The 5,391-nt window shown below is 39.1% G+C and overlaps 1 pseudogene; it reads right to left on the minus strand.

Annotated features, from left to right (window-relative positions):
* Positions 1-587: 587 nt before the first annotated feature.
* Positions 588-5,056, minus strand: LOC120781509 (annotated as a pseudogene).
* Positions 5,057-5,391: the final 335 nt, after the last annotated feature.

Here is a 5,391-nt window from a genome sequence, read left to right on the forward strand (position 1 = left end):
AAATTACTGGCAGATTATATGCCGTGTATATGTATATGCATATGTACATGTTCGCACTGTGAAGGGAGTGCGACAGCGAAGTAGATAATACGCTCCCGTATGCACTTTATTATATTTGGTATATGTATATGTAATTTATCTGCACTCGGTAAATATGCATATGCCGGAATGGCCTCAGCAATTCCGTTGATATTCTGATTGCAAGCCATTAGTTTTATTATTTTTATTAAATTTATTTATTTTTTATTATTTTATTAAAAAAAACTGTAACGCGGACTGATTCGCGCAGTGAGTCCCTGAACACCGTTTATCTCTACGTTCAAAAGGACATTGCGTTGGCTGACGCAATTCAACCACCATTACACCTACTCGTTACCTTTCGTAATTCAGCAACATACACGCATTCAGTGCCACACTCGGCAGAGCCTTTAGCTCTCACCTCGCTCTCAGCTTTATTCGTTTAGTTACAGTTCACAGGCGTTGGAGAAACAAAAATGCAAAGGCTACTACGATCATAAATTCACACGAAGTTTATTAGAAATGAACAAGTACAACAGAGCAAAGTAAAAGTGAACTACTTATATTAAACTACAATTGTTACTGCGCCGACACGGCCTTCCTGACTATCACACGTCCTCGGGTGTGTCTAAAAGAAATTAAAGACGTAATGTTACACTCTGCTTTTTTTTTTTTTTTTTTGTTTTTCAGACTTCCATTTCCGTGACAAGGTATAGACTTCAGGTATCATCATTTATCAAATATAACATTCCTGAAATGACAGTTACCACAAGATTTAAATAGAACTTTACTTAGTACATTCTCCTTGAGGCTCTCTATAAACCTCATAATGATAACATGCAAAATCAATATACATCACTACTAGATCCCCGCCACAGCACCAACTGCGCCACCCGCCATGAACAAACATTTCTGTTCGCACTTGAGCTTGCAATGTAGTGACTGCGGTGTGATCTATTGCCTTTTTATTGCATTGACGTCTCTTTCAACGTCTTCATTGTCAACATTCGCTCCAGTACTAACTTCATCACCCAACTCTGTGGCAACCTGTCCTTCAGGTAATTTTCTCAAATACTCGTGTGAATACTTGTATGTCCTCTTGTTTGTTAATGATTTCAACACATACCTATCTCCGTCTAATACCTCAGCCACCAAAAATGGACCTCTGAACTTAGGATCTAATTTCGTTTGATGTCGTTCTTTCATTCTTTAACAAAACGTAATCACCGACATTATGCTTTACAATTTTTGCCTTATTTTTTTTATCGAATCTAGATTTATCATAACAAGAATTGCGCTCAATATTTTCTAAAGCCTGAGTTCTCAAAGCAGAGATGTCCACGTTCTGTTCCTTGTTACTTATTGAAATGAGACCAAATGGCCGTGCCTCTTTTCCAATAAGCAACTCTAAAGGACTAGCCTTAGTCACACGATTGGTCGTGCAATTCAAAGCCAGTTGTATTTCTTTTAATGCATCTTGGAAAGAGCGCTTGCTGGTTTCTACTGCGGTCAAAAGACTCTTTAACGTACTCATCACACGCTCAACTTGTCCATTAGCGCGACTTGCACCGGTCGCTATTAAATGTAACTCTATTTTTTGGGAAGAACAAAAATCACGGAAATCCTTACTGGCAAAACATCTACCCTGGTCAGCGATAACACGTGTAGGTACCCCAAAAACCGATATTGACGACTTCAAAGCCTTTACACAATTTGCAGCATCAATATTGACAGTATGGTATAAATAAACGAATTTGGTAAAGGCATCGATTTGAACTATTACATATTCTTTCATATCGTTTTCACCACCTAATTTTCCGGTTATATCCATATGAACAGTATGCCATGGTATACCAATTTTTGGGACAGAATGAAGCTCTGCTTGAATTTTACCCGACGTTGGTTTAGACAGTTTACATGTAATGCAATTGTCGACAAACTTACGAACATATTTGGACATATTTTCGAACCAATAGTAATCATACACTTTACTAAGAGTTTTCTCCCAACCAAGGTGCATAATTGACTCGTGCACATGGTTTATCACGGACCACCTAAAGGACCTAGGTACAACAGGTAAACATCGCGTTTTGGCATTTCTCTGTATTTTACGATAAAGGGTTCCCACTCGCAACTCGTACGTTCTTGCCACATCTTCGGCAAGTTCATTATTACGCAACTTGGAAACAATGGATATTATTTCTGGTCCCTTTGTTGTTCTGCAAGAAGCCAGTCGTCAGAAATTTCTGCCAAATTTATACGTTTTTCTACAGCCTTATCAACAGGTTGATTTTTTCTGATGGTAATAGATTACGAGAAAGGAAGTCTACATGCGCCATACGCTTTCCTTCTCTGTACTCGACATCGAAGTCAAATGATTGTAAATATGCCCACCAGCGATGAACTCTGGGAGTCAAATCAATTTTATTTCTTGAAGCTTTTAAAGAATTACAATCTGTGAACACCGTAAATTTTCGACCTTGCAAATAATGACGAAAGTGCTTAACCGCATTAACAACCGCCAATGTTTCCAATTCATATGAATGATATTTGATTCGGCTGGCGACGTTCTTTTTACTAAAATACTCAACCACATGAGGCTTATTCTCGATTTTGTGTAATAGATTGCCCCATAACCATCAGAACTATAGGTATCAGCATGTGCTCTATTGGGAATTGGGGGTCAAAAATGGTTAACACCGGTTTATTTGTTAAAACAAAAATAATTTTCTGGCGTATCTCCTCACTTTCAGGTTTCCAAACAAAACTACTCTTGACGGAGGGTAAGAAAATATAAAGGTTTCATCACTTGTGAAAATTTAGGGAATGAATTGTCGGAAATACGATGATAACCCTATAAATTGCCTCAACTGTGTAATAGATTGAGGAGGAGGTAAAGTTTTAACGCTTGCACCTTACGTGGATTAGGTCGAATCTCTCCCGCTTTTATCTCGTAACCAAGGTACTCAACACTCGATTTTAAAAACGAGCATTTTGAAATATTAAATGAAAACCCTGCCTTGGTGAGAACATCTAAAACTATTTTCAATCGGTCAAGCGCCTCCTCCTTTGTAGTAGCAACGACCATGATATCATCCATATACACGATGACAAAAGAATGAGCAAGTTCACCTAAAGCTGTCATGACAGCACGTTGAAATACTGACGGCGCATTCTTAAGGCCAAATGGCATCCTCAAATATTCGTACTGACCCTCTGGAGTAACGAACGCAGTACGCTCTATAGAATCAGGATGAATAGGAATTTGATGAAACCCACTTGCCATATCAAGGCAACAAAAATTTTTGCCCCACGTAATCTAGCTATCTGATCATATATAAGTGGTAGCGGATATTTGTCAGAGACAGTATTTGCATTGAGTTCTCGGTAGTCAACGCAAAGACGATCGGTACCATTCTTTTTCTTAACGAGAAGCATCGGGCTTGCGAAAGGAGAACAACTAGGTCGAATAATATTAAACTTCAATAGCTCACCTATTTTATTTCGAACAACCTCTTTTTCTTCCGATCTAAGTCTATAGGGTCGCCTCTGCACGGTCTTATTTGGATCAACCAAACGTATTTCTAACTGACCAGTATTAATCCTAGTCTGCGGAATTCCATCAATAAAATAATTTAAATATTCTTTTAAAACTTGCACAAACGCCCTTTATCATGCTCACTTAACTCCGCGTCTTTATTTATAAAATCTTTGTAACCAACAGATACCGAACATGTATTTACGTTTTTCGAAATAAAAATATTAAAACTGTCAAGCGACATTGCTACTCCGAAACCTTGGCTCAGAATTTCACGACCAATTATCACGTCATACGTTAAATGACAATCTAAAATTACATGAAACAAAACTTCTAGGGCATGTCCTTCAATAACGACATCCGATAAAATCTGTAATGTGCTACACACGGCGGTATTGCCGATACCTTTTAATACTACATTATTGTTAATTCTTTTTCCGAAAAATTTGTTTGATACAGATTCTTTTACAAGTGTACACTCAGCCCCGGACTCACCAGACTGAAACAGCATTCCCCTTGGCTCAGCTACTGTACATACGTTCACCCTCTTCTCGTATACGTTTTCCTTTTTACCGTTCGAAGATGTACTGCTACCTTTTGGACACACTGTTGCTATATGACCAGCAACTCCACATTTCAAGCACGTAAGCGTTGATCGTTTTCTGTCCAACGATGAACTGCTCTGCAACGGATTAGCTCTTGAGGTGTAGTTTGGTTTTTTACTTTTTAAACGGCAGTCTGCGATTTTGTGACCCGCTTTTTAACAAAAATGGCACTTCACATATGATGGCAACTTCAACTTCTTGTTTTCTGGATACGTAGAATTATCAAAAGTTGAGTTTGAGGACCTTCCGCTTTCCGAACGCAAAAGCTTTAAGTTCCTGCTGAAGCTCGTTTCTTGTTTTGATATGTTGCTTGTAAAAAGCAAACGCTGCAATCTGCTGCTATCGAACTGCGCAGCATGCGCAAGAACGACGAGACACAGCAATCTCCTCGGTGTTCATTGCCTTCCATCTTGACGCAAGGGATGTTACCAGACGACCTTCCATACAACGAAAGGCACTCGCCATCTTTTGGACGACCATTCAAAATGTATTGCATCAATGTGGCCGCTGAAGTCTCTGCACCCACGTAACGCTGCTGTGAACAAGTCTTTAAATTGCTGCCACGTTATGCCGGCAAAGCAAATTTGCGATAACCACTGCTGAGAAGCGGCTCCTTCCAAAGACTTACTCAAAGACATGTGATTGCACTACCCACTAAAGGATTTTCGGCTAAAATCATGTCGACCGTTGTACACCATGAATTTGGATCAGCGCCAGCACAATCAGGATCAAACTTCGGAAGCGAAATGGCTTTTGTTTGCAAAGTTGCAGGTTTTTGCATTGCTTTAATTAGTTCCACGAAATTTTGATTTTGGGACTCCAACAGTGCACGCCAACAATCGTTTGGAATTTCATTAGGCGGAATCGATCCCACTTCTGATGCCGGAATGGACATTATTTTTATTATTTTTTATTAATTTTATTTATTTTTTTTTATTATTTTATTAGAAAACTGTAACGCGGACTGATTCGCGCAGTGAGTCCCTCAACACCGTTTATCTCTCTGTACAAAAGGACATTGCGTTGGCTGACGCATTCAACAACCATTACACCTACTCGTTACCTTTTGTAATTCAGCAACATACACGCATTCAGGGCCACACTCGGCAGAGCCTTTAGCTCTCACCTCGCTCTCAGCTTTATTCGTTTAGTTACAGTTCACAGGCGTTGGAGAAACAAAAATGCAAAGGCTACTACGATCATAAATTCACACGAAGTTTATTAGAAATG

Source organism: Bactrocera tryoni, unplaced genomic scaffold, assembly GCF_016617805.1.
Source record: "Bactrocera tryoni isolate S06 unplaced genomic scaffold, CSIRO_BtryS06_freeze2 scaffold_7, whole genome shotgun sequence".
NCBI lineage: Eukaryota > Metazoa > Arthropoda > Insecta > Diptera > Tephritidae > Bactrocera > Bactrocera tryoni.